Genomic DNA, 13,833 nt, shown 5'->3' on the forward strand with positions numbered 1-13,833 from the left:
CAAACAGACCGCGTTCCTGTCAAATTGGGATCTGAAGTGGCATTACGCCACTTAAGTATTGACAGCTACGGGTACCAGTGAGGCACATTTACATTACACAATATATATTATACATTATATTCCAATACATGACGGTATATATACACTGTAGGTCGGGTTGCCATTTATCTTTTCCTTCCTTTTAAAGCAAGAGAAGTTTGTTCTTTATGAAGAACAAATTAAATAAAAGAAAAAGAAAAAAAGGGGAACTAAAATTAGAGTTGGCAAACGCTAAACCTATTAAGCCAAAATAAATCAAGCGGCCAGACTAGTTCAAGCTGCGCTTAAATCAATTAGCCTGGATTCCACTTTTGCGCATGCCCCCCTGCAACTCACTGCAAAATACTCTGGTTTCTATTGTTACATCATCACGAAGATCCGGATGCCAAGAAAATAAAAATCCAAACTCACCAAATAAATGTAAAAAGTTCTCGATGTAGGGATCTTACAAACTGCAATGAATGATCTTAGCAATTTGCATCCTTCTACGTTTTTAACGCTCTTATCTATGTATCATGATGTATGGGCTGCAGTTGATTATTTTCGACCGTGATTGCCCAGAAACACAGATATCTGGTTGATTAATTTGTGTCTGTATTTTTCTCGGGCGTAGATTCTTGCTTTTAACGAAACAGTTGCACAGCCCAACAGGCAACTACTCCCATCTGCCCAAACTCAGCGCCTCAAAATGCCGGATTCATTTTCTGCAGAATCTCACAACCCCCCCTCTCTTCTGCCTCCCAAAATGTTTTCTCCTCGGATCTACAAAAATCATGTAAAACACCCTTTTTGTCTTCGAAACCGTGTAGAGGTGTTTACGCCTGCAATTTTGTCTAAGGAAAAGGAGGGGCGCGGTTAGCATGTAGCTACAAGATGCTCTGCTGCGGGGGCATGCACTTGTGGCCACTTTGAAAAGCGCTGACACAAAACAAAGCTTGTGCCCTCAGCTGGAAACCAATATAGCATATACCCAGGCAAGCATCGATAGTAATTAAAAATGTCCTCCTCCAACTCGTTCCTGTTACACAGCCGTTGGAGGTTGCGCTTACTTTTACGACAGAAATTTGTGTTTCGCTTTAGTGGTTACCATAAAGCTTTATTTGTTAAACCCACACAGGCAAAGGCCATGGTCCAAAATCATAATACGACAGCTATCTTAGCCTCCGTCAACAGATTCACCTCTGTGTTGCATTTTTTTTATCTTTTCTTCTGTGGATTATTTTTTTTACATTGATAGATTCTGTTGGATAGGGGTGGGCAATATTAGGGTTTGGGGGATCGTTGGTGTAGACAATCCGTGTCCCGCTGCATGTTCAATTTCCAGGGTTCGGGCTGGGCATTCAGACAAAGAAAGAAAAAGGTGAAGGGAGCAGTTCTGTTGAGGATTTTTATCACCAAGAAAAGAATAGGAAATAAACAGAATATTCTGGACTTGGGATATCAGGACAAAGTCCTCCTTGGATATGCAAGCCTCAAGAAATGGCTGACCATTATTTTTGTAGGAAGGGGTGTGGATTGAAACTTAACTGAAAAATGAATCTTACTGGGGTGGAAAATTACAGTAACTAAGAGAGTCCCATCTTTTACAATAAAACCCAGACACAGCTGGATTTTGAAAATATTATAAGATTAGGGCAGACTCGTCACTTAGAAACACCACTTAGAAACATTGCTGGGAAAGTACTGAATGGAAGAATACATTCAATTATGGAAGGAATATAGCAAGTAAATACTACATTCAAAGTACAGGAGTACCTCTACTTATAAATATAATTTGTCCGTTCCAAGCCCAGCAAATGTACAATACATTTTTTAAATAAATCATAAAAGAATATCTGAGCATGAAACAAAGACGAGATAAAAAATAGATTACCGCACAACAACATAAAACAAGAGACACATATGTAAAAACTAAACAAAGAAAATGACTTTTTGCCTCATGTTTATTGAAAAACTGATCCAATGACGTCTGCTTTTGCCGGATTTTGACAATCCGTCGGAAATGTGCGGGGCAGATGTAGCAATGCCCCGACTTTTCAACACATTTTCTGAGTGACTCCTTTCCACAAATTCTGAGACTATGAAATTTTGCTAAAATTTCTTTCTTTTGGGCTGATTAAATGATGGCTGTGTCCTCCTCCACGCCATCTTGCTGGAAATCCTCCTCATCTCTAAACTCTGACACAAAAAGCATGCTAGGAGTATGAATGCGCACTGGTTTGCAAGGCAGATATGCAGCGATAGCCAGTTTGTTTGTTTTTGGGAAACTCTGGGAGCAACAAATAGCAGCGCGTACTGTACATTATTTTCGACCTTGTAACTGGAGGCAATATTTTCTCTGTCAGTTACTTCGTAACCTCAAACTTTCGTATGTAGGGGTAACACTGTAATGATATGACGCTTAAATGATATAGCTAATGTAGCTGGAAAACTCATGCAATAGTGACAACATACATGACACATTTTAATGATCTAACAATTATCAATCTGATCCAAATAAATACAGGGGGTAGTATCAAGCAATATCGTTTGAATGTGATACGTTTGCTCAAAACTCTCATGATAATTGAAAAATTGAACCCAACACCCCTTGAGTTAGTTAATAGTTACGATATAATCAGTCTACAAATGATCCATTTCTTATTATTCAACCACAATGAAAACTTTAACAATATACAACTACATATAATTATTTGTATGACAACTGTTTCAGAACAAAAACTAAGAGTCAACCCCAAAAAAGCAGCAGTGTAAAGAAGATACAAATTCAACAAAGTCAACACGACAACTATATTTTCTTCCATTTCACGATATTTTGAAAATGAAGGCAACGTGCCATAGTGTCACAGTGTGAACGATACGATGTAAAAACTTTCAAATACGTCAACAACAGCAACTGTTTTAGAACAATAGTCAAAAAAGTCAAACAAAAAAAAGAAGAAATGTAACAGTAGTGTCATCCATATAAACCAGAGCTAAACAACCAAAGAAGGACCGTGAGCGCAGATGTGTTATTGAAGCTTAACGTCGCTTCTCTGGATAACGAAAAGGCATTGTCTTGTTAATCCTTCAACATGGATGAGGATGGATTGGACATTCAACAGTCTTGTCAGCCGTTGTCTAAATTTATATTTAAGTTGAGCTGGTCGAACCGGAAATGAAACTGGAAAGTAGTATTATTTTGCAACACTTTTAAACTTAGTTCAAATAAACAGAATATATGTATGTAAATCATTATTTTTAGCCTTGCATAATGACAATTAAATGTTTTTGAGATGAAGTGTTTGAGGAGTATGTTGGGAGTGACAAGATTAGATAGAGAAATGAAATTGTGAGAGCCAGAAGTGGAGTAGTAGTGGAACTAAGCAAGCATGTGAATAAGAGAGTAGTCGGTTGGTTTGGACACATGAAGAGGATGGATGAGGAGCGAATGTTGAAGAGGATCTACAGAGCAGAAGTAAATGGAAGGCCGCGATTGACGTGGATGGATGGTGTTATGAGTGCACTGCAGGAAAGAGGTCTCAATGTAGTGGAAACTAGAGATCTTGTTGGGGATAGGAATGATTGGAGAGGTGTTGTAAAAGGATAGAGGGATGTTTAGACGTGTTCTAAGGGATGTGCAGGGAACCCGTATGATGCGGCAGGGGTAAACCAGTGAAAGCTGTCGAGCCCTGCTGTTGAACAAAAGAGGGTGTTGTGTCACCCTGACCCCAGTGACATATTTCTTGTGTCCCGTTTCATCTGGAGGGAGGAAAGCATGACCAACTTGGGTGCTGATGTCTTAAATTGTTTGGGTGTTTGGGTTAGTCATAGTAATTTTTTTTTTATGTTTTTTGCTACTTTTTCCTTTTTTCTTTTCTGTTTTCATGTATGCGTTTGTCTTGCTGTCTGTCCCCCCTCTCGAGGGATATGACCAGAGTAGATAGATAGTTGATGATAAAAACACTAACTTATTTATTATTAAATAAAAAACAGTTGCCCTATGGAGAACACAGTAACACGAATACAAATACTGTATAACAATCTTAACAAGACAATTACAAAAATTCACTAGTGCAAATAAAGTGTAAAATGGATCAATATTATTTATTTATTCAAGTTACTATGTATGCATAACCCCATGACCTGTTAACAGCATTATCATAACGATAGTATGAATCCCAAGACAATAGAATCGAGCCGATTCAAGTTCTCGCTCAGTATCGATATTACAATCTTCTCACCCTGTCTCAGAGTAAGCAAACCCCGCAAAGGAAATTTGTTTCAGCCATTTGTGCTGGCAAGCTTCTTCTTTTAGTCATGACTCACAGCTCAAGGGTACGAACGTAGATCAAGCGGGACATCGAGAACTTCGCCATCTGGGCCGAGCATCATCTATACGACATCACACTGATTCAGAATCCACGTAACTGCACAGATCTAGCTGTGCAAGAGATTATCTATGATATGTTAAATTCCTGGTTGCAAATTGTTTTCAGTCAAGACGTGCTTTTGTCTAGAGTTCACTGGTTGTTCACATTTTCAAGGCAGCCACTTTCGATTGCTGGTTGTTTTGTGGAATTTACTGCTTCTACTTTCAGAACGTAAAGAACGCGTCAACTGTCTTGAGATCTGGCCTTGGCTTGTCCTGTTTTACTTACTGATATTCAAATGTCTTCAAATACTTTTCACATAAACTTGCAATGACACATATAGGGGATAGCAATTGAGTAGGATATAATAAATTTGTTCTCATCTTACTGATTGGCTTCAATATTAATTGCCATTGGGAACGGGCAACTTAAAGGGGTAGAGGGGAGCTGATCTTTGCAATTATTTATCAAATATTTCCTAATCAAAGTTGATTAAATCTAAATAATGTATACTGGGGGTGGGCAACCTGTCTCTCGGTCTCCCAGCACCCTCGGCCATTCAAAGTTTATGCCCGAGTGTGTAACCGACAGGCACGCCTACCTGGCCTGCTTATGCATCCTGCCCGCAAAGGCAGAAGAGAAGATTAAATATATGTGCCCTTTTCTAACAGAAGTTAGAAATGACAGAGGCAAATAGGAAATGCAGCGCAGACTTTTTTTTCAAACTGCAGAAATAGACAATCCATGCCAGGTATAATTTGTAGTGTGCAGCAGTCTGCTACTGTAGCAATACCACCATTTTACATGAACAACCAAAAAGCTAACCCTGCAGAGAGCAACAAGCTGTGACCAATATGTAAACACGTCACTGTTCCTGAACAAAAACCAGCAAATCCATCTTCACTTTGGTGACGCAGACAAGGAGAGGCAATTAACTTTTAATCTGTATTACCAACTTTGTGTTTTAAAATTCTGTGCAGTAGAAAGTAATTTAGTTCTCTATATGACATTGTTACATTGCTGCTTTTTTGGTTTGACTCTTTTGGCTTTTGTTCTAAAACCGTTTTGTAAGATATGTTTCTATTTAATCTTTATACTTTTAGTGCCTGAGATCTTTGTGCTCTGTTAATCGCACTAACTCAAGAAGATAAGGGCTCAGTTATTCATGGATCGTGATATTTCCTAACAAAAGTATCAGATTGGTATCGATCAAACACACCATGTATTTACACCATGGCTCGATACCAAAATACACAGCATCGCCCATCCCTATATATCCCTAGGACCACATATGGTTTCAAGGTTTTATGATGCAATGGAAGTTGATGATTCATTTTCCTCATGTTGAGGTTTTTGAATTTTCCTCGCCCTCATGTAGGGTTTAGATCAGGGGATGATGTATCAATAGTCTGTAGTTTGCAATGATCTGTGGTCTGTGCAGCCCTTTGAGACTCATTGTGCTTAAGGGCTATACAAATAAACACGACTTGACTTTCTCCGAAACCCTCCAGTAACAAGTTTCAATATACCAGTATTTGGAGAATATGGGTTTTGATGAACAGTCAACAATTGAGGGTACATATGAATGTATAGGTGACAGTCCGTGATGTGTTGTCAGGGGAGGCCGGTTGGGCTATGAAATATACAATTTAAAATATTTGAAATGGTCATATTTCGTTAGTGTTAAAGTTCTGTCCCATCTAACTTCACAGTTTTGGGATTTTTTTTTATCGTAATAGCTGAATTCTCACATTATCAATGTTTGATATGATTAGTATGTACTGTATTACTGTGCTACTCCTGGGTGTCTGCAGGTGCAGAGTGATGGACGCAATTCTCTGCCCCCTGGCAGAGGGCGATAGTGAGACCAAGAATTCTGTTTTGGCACAGACCTGAGCAACAAACAATTGAATTATAGATGGTATGAGCAAGCTAACAGGAAATCAACATATCCAGTCTTTTTTTTTGTCATTGGATTGACTTTTTTTTTAATGGAGGATCTATTAATGTTTTTATTCAAAATGAGCAGTTCTAGATTTTATAGGTTAAGAAAATAAAAGATGAATAAGTTGTAGGTTCATTAATTGAATATGAGTGCCCGCACCTTACTGTACCTCACAGGAGGGTGGTGAGTGTTACTTGTGTAACACTAAAGAGCTCCACGCATTATGATGTGAAAAGTTTAACAGTATAATAATGTAGTGCCAAAGAAGTATCCAATTCCCTCTGCACTTGGCGTAAAATCACGCAAGTACATACAATTAAGACCGCAAATCAGACCCACAAACAAGCAGCAACTGAAGGTGAAATCTCCAAGGAGGAATTTGGTAATGTCAACGAGTTCCAGACTCCAGGCAGTTGTTAATGCGACATGAAACCCGAGAGTTCCTATGTGGATAGAGCGACGTTGGATGTGATCAAATTAAAACTTCAGTTGAATCTGCTACGACCATGTGAGGAAACAAACTGGTAAAAATGCACACTGGAAATTATCTGTGGTACTTCTATTATGCAGGGGTATTGAAGTCAAATAGACGGAGGGATAAAACATTTGACTACATCCTGGTGTTCTAGTTGCAGCTATTGACACCCAAAGCAATGCAAATCTAGACGATACTAAAGCTAACAGTTAAATTTATGGTTTAAGGATCCCTTAACCTCATAGGTTGTTGATGCACCAATGAGGTCTCAACTCTGGACAGCCTCCTCCACTGTTGACGGTCCCTGGTCTGTTCTTGGGTCTGGGCTAAGTTGGCATTCCTTAATGTTGTCGGCTCAGTTCGTCTTCCTCTCCTCCTGCCCCCATGTACTGTTCTCTCTAATATTGTCTTGGTCAGTTTTGATGATCTTGTGACGTGACCATACCACTGATGTTTCCGTCAGCGCAAAGTTTACAACAGTTTTTCGTAGGGTCCATTGTGCCCTCTGATGGTGTAGCTGATCCCTGGAAACTTCCTGTAGCATCATATCTTCATGGCCTGGATTTTATTTTCCAGTTTTGCTGTGAGAGTCCATGTCTCGCAAGCGTATAGGAAGACAGAAGTAACTAGCGCTTGCATGAGACTGATCTTTGATTTCACTGCTATCTACTTGTCTCTCCAGAAAGGTTAAGGTCTGGCAAGTGTGGCCGTGGTTTGGCCATGATTTTGGGTTCTAACACCTCTTTTGATATGACAACTCTAAGATATTCAAATTTAGTGACAGGCTCTAGCTCCCTATCGTTGATGGTGATGTTTTTGGTGAAACCTTGGAGATTGTTGATCATAATTTTTGTTGATCTGTGCTAACTTCCATCCCATACTGGGTTGATGCTTTGTCCAGGCGATTGACAAGATCAGAGTTCCTGTTAGTCTCCTGTAATTTCAGCAATATCATCATCAAAACAGAAGTTAGTGACGTTGTGTCCCTCAATAGCCTACTGACTGCACCTTCATGTTGCTCCAGAGCTTCGGACATGATCCTCTCCAGGAAGATGTTGAATAAAGCTGGAGAGACAAGGCAGCCTTGTCTCACACCAATGGTACCATTGATCAATACCACACAGTTTGCATTTGCACACAGATGTTCAATGGTCTGAATAAGTTTCTGGGCCATGTTGTACTTTCACATGGTGGCCCAAAAAGCAGCTTCCCATACTCTGTAAAACACCTTTTTGAAATCAACAGAAACGTAAGAGGTTTCTCTTGTGGCGTTGAAACTTCTCACATAGGATGCGCGGATTAAAAATCTGTTCTGTGGTGCTCCTTCCCTCCCTGAAACTCTTCTTTAAGGCTGTGGTTTCAGTCTGTAGTTAAAGCATAGTTAAAGGTTTCGTTTCTTTGGAAGCATAGTTACTTGCGATTTTGTCCATGCAGATAGCCACTGTCCTGTCTGCCAGGTCTTTCTGAAAATCTTTGTCAAAATGACCATAGCTTGCTCACCACCATTTCGTTAACAGTTAACTGCTAAAACTAAATATATGTATTCAGTTCATGACAACAGCCCAAAAACAAAGAAAATACCTGCATAAAGAAAAAAGAGATATCTCAACTCATTAATTTCCATTTTTCCAATGTTTTAATTAAATAACGTTAGATGCTCATGTTAGTTGTCAATGTTAGTTGCTGATGCTAATACAGCTAGTAACAGCCTCTGTAATGTCAGCTGATCAAGCAAAAGTAGTTGCTAATGCTGTGCTCGTCCTAACTATCAACCCCTAAAGCAATGACAACACAGACACTAAAGCTAAATATGTATTCACTACATAACACAATTAATTTCCATGGTGTTGAGAACATTTTTGCTTAGCAACGTTAGCCGCTATTATTAAGCCACCATCAGTAGCCTATAGTTTGTCTTTTAGCAAAACTGGACTAAATGTACTTCAAAAAGAAAAGAAATAATGGCAATTTTCTTTCATTCACTCTTCTAAATTGTTTTTCAAATATAATTGGATTAAAATAAAATCATAGTGTAAAAACCTATTAACCAAAACAACACTTCCTTCAAGAAGTAATGTACAGAAAAAAATATACACAGCGATGATAAAATAATGTCTCAAGATTATCTCAGAAGCTTGCCGGCATATCTGGCCCACAGGCCTCGACTTTCACATATGTGCCCAAAGCTGTGTTTTTTTAACTAGAAGGTCGGGACCCAAAAGTGACTCTTAAACCTGTTTTCAGTGGGTTGCGGGCCTTTGCAAAATAATACTAAGAAGGATAAAACACAGGGTCGATTACACTCTTTAAGAATAAACGGGGATTATGCCCTGCTTGAGCTTTTCTTGTTGTTTAGTTTGAAAGGGATCACATCTAATTTTTTGTGATTTTGTTGGTTTTATACGCTATGTCTGTCCATAATAATGGGTCTAAGGAAATTCAGGGATAAGAAGGAAAAGTTAAAAACGGTGACAACAGCAATCGAGTAGAAGGAAACAATTGAAAAATACGAAGATGTACTAAGGTCTGCCATTGAAGCAGTGATAGAAGGTAAAGTAAATAGTTTGTATATATAGTACTTGAAGTCGTTTACTGGTCATTTTTTCATTTTGGTTATGAAAACAGGTGATAAGTATATTGTACAATCTCTAATTTTAATTGCACAATCCTTTCATTATATACATTAGAGATGCAGAAATTTTTTTCTGGATTTGTAGCTTGTCATTAGGGTGGGATGTTGGGTCCTGAAGTCAACAATATCACCGAAGTACTTTTGTTCAATCTGACTTTTCACAATTGAAGTTTGACTTTACTTCTAATCTATAACTATGAAATCTATGTTTAAGATTGAGGCCTCGTGCATTAAATTGCTCTTAAACATTTCAGATTTTTGGCATAAAATGTTGAAGAGGTCAAAGCTTCAAGCTTGCAAAATTAGACTTCATTAACTTGCAAGTATTTATCCCAACTCTGATAACTATGTGTGATGGAAAAATAAAATATTAAATTTGTTAATAAAGACAATGATATGTGTTGGTGTGTATCTGTAAATGAGCTGAAAAAAAGGAGCAAAATTATCCCTCTTTGGGGATTAAAGGTTGAAAAGGGTTGAAAGTGCTGCAATGTTCTTTTTCAGCAGCCTCAAGGGCACTGTGGCCCATGGAAGCTCCTGGAGCAAGCAGAGCTGTAAAAACCTGGTTGGCGTTGGGCTGGCCAGACAAGCAGAGATGAAAGGCTGACGACAAATTGCAGTCCCTTTACTGGATTACACCGAAGGCAGGAGTCGTGTTTTGGGAATTTCAATAAGGCCACTTGGAGTCAGTGTCCAAAAGCGAGGCAAGCTGCATTACAACCTGTGATCAAACTGCAGAAGTCTAGCAAGGTCAAAAGACGACATGCAAAACAGTTAGACAAGAAAACGTTTCAATAAGGATAGGACAGAAATAGATTCAAATTACAAAAAAAAATAAAAAAACAGCGCCGCACACTGAAGTTTCACATGTCAAAAGAATTATTTGATTGCGTTTTGTCAAAGCATTCTTCAGATCATCTTTTTCTTTTCTCAAACCAACAAGATAATACAGTGTAGCTTAAACTGTTGGTTCAAGAAAAGATATCCAAAGAAGGTTTTGCTGAAAACTTCTAAAATAAATATTTTGGCATCTGCTACTTGAGCTGTGCAATACTGCATTTTGCAATTTGAAGATTCTTCCTCAGCATTTTCTTTTATAGTTTTGGAGTGCATTGATACCCTTTTTCCAAAGATAAAAATATTTATTAAACAATTGCCTTTATATTACCATTAATGCTATAAATTATTTTATCTAGTCAATGAGACTGGAAAATTATGAGTAATCCAATACCCATCGAAGATTTTAGCAAACAAATCGATTTTTTTTTATTCATGCGTATAATTTAACCCATATTATGTTCTCCACTTAATAAAATCATGTGGCTCCAAATACATATTTCTATCACATGCACGGATTGCTAAATTTGGATCTAATTTATTAGAATTTGTAAAATCATTTGATAAAAGTTTGATTAAGTAGCTTCAACATACAGTTTACAGTGAAAAATCTGAACTTTGAATCTAATAAATTAATCAGAGGTACTGGAGAAAAGAACCATCTACAGCAGCCATGTTAAACATAACGCCAGCAGTCCCGACCCAGCCTGTTGGATGATTTTATCCGGCCCGCCATCAATTTCTGAATAAGTAAGAAAAAAAAATCTCTGGGTCATTTCTTTCAAGTTTTTTTTTTTACATTTTGTTTTTAATTATATAATAAATAAAAATAAAAGAAAAATCAACAAATTCACTCAACTGTTAAAAACAAAAATCCAGTTAACTCATTTAATGCCAAGTAATTTTTTGATGCGTTGTTTGTGAATAAGCACATTGTGCTTAGAAAAAAGCCCTTGCTGTCCATGGTAGGCTACTAAAGTTGGCTGAAGAATTAAAATAAACTACGGTAAGCTAAACATTTTAGGTTAAAATAATTTGAAGAATGGATCCAGCCCCAGAGCCAAACTGAGTTTGACATCCCGCATCTACAGGCAGGAGCTGCTTTCGAGGACCTGAATATTTTAGCCCTCGTCAAGTGGCTGACCTAAGAATAATGTCCGGATGAAGATACAGTGCATCCGGAAAGTATTCACAGCGCTTCACTTTTTCCACATTTTGTTATGTTACAGCCTCATTCTAAATTGTATTAATCTAATCTCTTATCTCAAAATTCTACACAAAATACTCCATTATGACAATGTGAAAAAGTTTTTTTTTCAACTTTTTTTGAATTTATTAAAAATAGAAAACTAAGAAATTACATTTACATAAGTATTCACAGCCTTTGCTTAATACTTTGTTGATCCACCTTTGGCAGCAAATACAGCCTCAAGTCTTTTTGAATATGATTCCACAAGTTTAGCACACCTATCTTTAGGCAGTTTTGCCCATTCTTCTTTGCAATAAGTCTCTAGCTCAATCAGGTTGGATGGGAGACGTTTGTGCACAGCCATTTTCAGAACTCTCCAGAGATGTTCGATCAGATTCAAGTCTGGACTCTGGCTGGGCCACTCCAGGACATTCACGGAGTGGTTCTGAAGCCAATCTTCTCAGATCTTGGCTGTGTGCTTTGGGTCGTTGTCCTGCTGAAAAATGAACCTTCGCCCCAGCCTGAGGTCAAGAGCGCTCTGGAGCAGGTTTTTTTCCAGGATATCTCTATATATTGCTGCATTCATTTTTCCTTCTATCCTGACTAGTCTGCCAGTTCCTGCTGCTGAAAAACATCCCCACAGCATGATGCTGTCACCACCATGCTTCACTGTAGGGATGGTATTGGCCTGGTGATGAGCGGTGCCAGGTTTCCTCCAAACATGGCGCCTGGCATTCACACCAAAGAGTTCAATCTTTGTCTCATCAGACCAGAGAATTTTGTTTCTCATGGTCTGAGAGTCATTCAGGTGCTTTTTGGCAAATTCCAGACGGGCTTTCATGTTCCTTTTACTAAGGAGTGGCTTTCGTCTGGCCACTCTACCATACAGGCCCGATTGGTGGATTGCTGCAGAGATGGTTGTCCTTCTGGAAGGCTCTCCTCTCTCCACAAAGGAACGCTGGAGCTCTGACAGAGTGACCATCGGGTTCTTGGTCACCTCCCTGACTAAGGCCCTTCCTTCCCGATCGCTCAGTTTAGAAGGCCGGCCAGCTCTAGGAAGAGTCCTGGTGGTTCCAAATGTCTTCCATTTATGAATAATGGAGGCCACTGTGCTCATTGGGACCTTCAAAGCAGCAGAAAATTTTCTGTATCTTTCCCCAGATTTGTGCCTCAAGACAATCCTGTCTCACAGGTCTACAGACAGTTCTTTTGACTTCATGCTTGGTGTTTGTGCTCTGACATGTACACTCAACTGTGGGACCTTATATAGACAGGTGTGTGCCTTTCCAAATCATGTCCAATCAACTGAATTTACTGCAGGTGGACTCCAATTAAGCTGTATAAAGATCTCAAGGATGATCAGTGGAAAAAAAGATGCACCTGAGCTCAATTTTGAGCTTCATGGCAAAGGCTGTGAATACTTATGTAATTTGTGATTTCTTGGTTTTCTATTTTTAATACATTCAAAACAAGTAAAAAAAACTTTTTCACATTGTCATAATGGAGTATTTTGTGTAGAATTTTGAGATAAGAGATTAAATTAATACAATTTGGAATGAGGCTGTAACATTACAAAATGTGGAAAAAGTAAAGCGCTGTGAATACTTACCGGATGCACTGTATATACTGAAGAGCACAAATACAAGCACATAGAAAAGTGGCTAACCAAAGAATAATCATGTTGTCAAAGCTAATCATATTTAGTTAATTGTGTATTTCTCTGTCTTCTATGTTACAAATAATCCTGATGAGCTTGACTGCTGTTTTGTACCATTTTTGAACCGAAAGATATATGACATCGTTTGTTATTACTACACATGTGCGAACTTTGAACCGTAGACGTATGTGTGACGTCACTGATACTTTCTGCGCATGCGCACTTTTTGAACAAAACCCGAATGCACCGCGGGAAACTTGTGAGACGGTGAGACTTTTGAATCCGTCTGCCCACTGCCGTGAATAAATTCTAAAACTACATTTGCCTCTCTTACTGATCACTCCAGTTTAACCTATTACGAAAATATTAACCCTAACATTTTTGGTGCCGAAACCCGGGACAGTACGTAGTATTTTGAAGTTGAAAACGAAAAAAAAAAACCAATCAATTCTACCGCGTGGTCTAGAACAAAGGAAACCCTTCAAAGTCCGCGTCACCGTCAACGAACCAGGATGAAGTGATCGGTAAGAGATGCATTTCTAATATAAAAATTTGGAATAATTCTAAGAACGAAGCCATTTTTTATAAAAAGATAAAGTTGAATTGGCCACAGAGCGAGATCATAGTGTTGACGGGCGCCATATGTGGGCTTGAGAAGCCATTACAAACCTTAGCTAAGTAAATACCCAAAAGGAATCAGAATAAAA

This window comes from Urocampus carinirostris, chromosome 3, assembly GCF_059441175.1.
Source record: "Urocampus carinirostris isolate Australia breed hairy pipefish chromosome 3, RoL_Ucar_1.0, whole genome shotgun sequence".
Taxonomy (NCBI): domain Eukaryota; kingdom Metazoa; phylum Chordata; class Actinopteri; order Syngnathiformes; family Syngnathidae; genus Urocampus; species Urocampus carinirostris.